Below are 301 nucleotides of genomic sequence, written 5' to 3'. Positions count from 1 at the left end.
TCCCTCAGATCAACCCTAACCCTGCCCCGGCGCAATTTAAATCCATTTCCCCTCGTCCTGTCCCTCTCCACCAGGGAGAACAGACCAATCCCTCCTCTCTCCAGCCTCCCTTCAGGCAGTTGCAAAAAGAGTTGTGAAGTCCACGAGAATGAAGTTAGAGAGGGGAAAATCCCAGCTACCCCTAAAGCCACCAGCAACGCACATCCCAGCTGGGGGTGAGCCATGTAAATCAAAAGTGTTGGTCATCACAGGTGCTTTTATTTCCACCCTCCTCAGCTCAATTAAGGTGGTTTCTCACAGT

The sequence above is a fragment of the Apaloderma vittatum genome, unplaced genomic scaffold (genome assembly GCF_000703405.1).
Source record: "Apaloderma vittatum isolate BGI_N311 unplaced genomic scaffold, ASM70340v1 scaffold3767, whole genome shotgun sequence".
In the NCBI taxonomy this organism is placed as follows: domain Eukaryota; kingdom Metazoa; phylum Chordata; class Aves; order Trogoniformes; family Trogonidae; genus Apaloderma; species Apaloderma vittatum.
Note: the sequence above shows the minus strand (reverse complement) of the source record.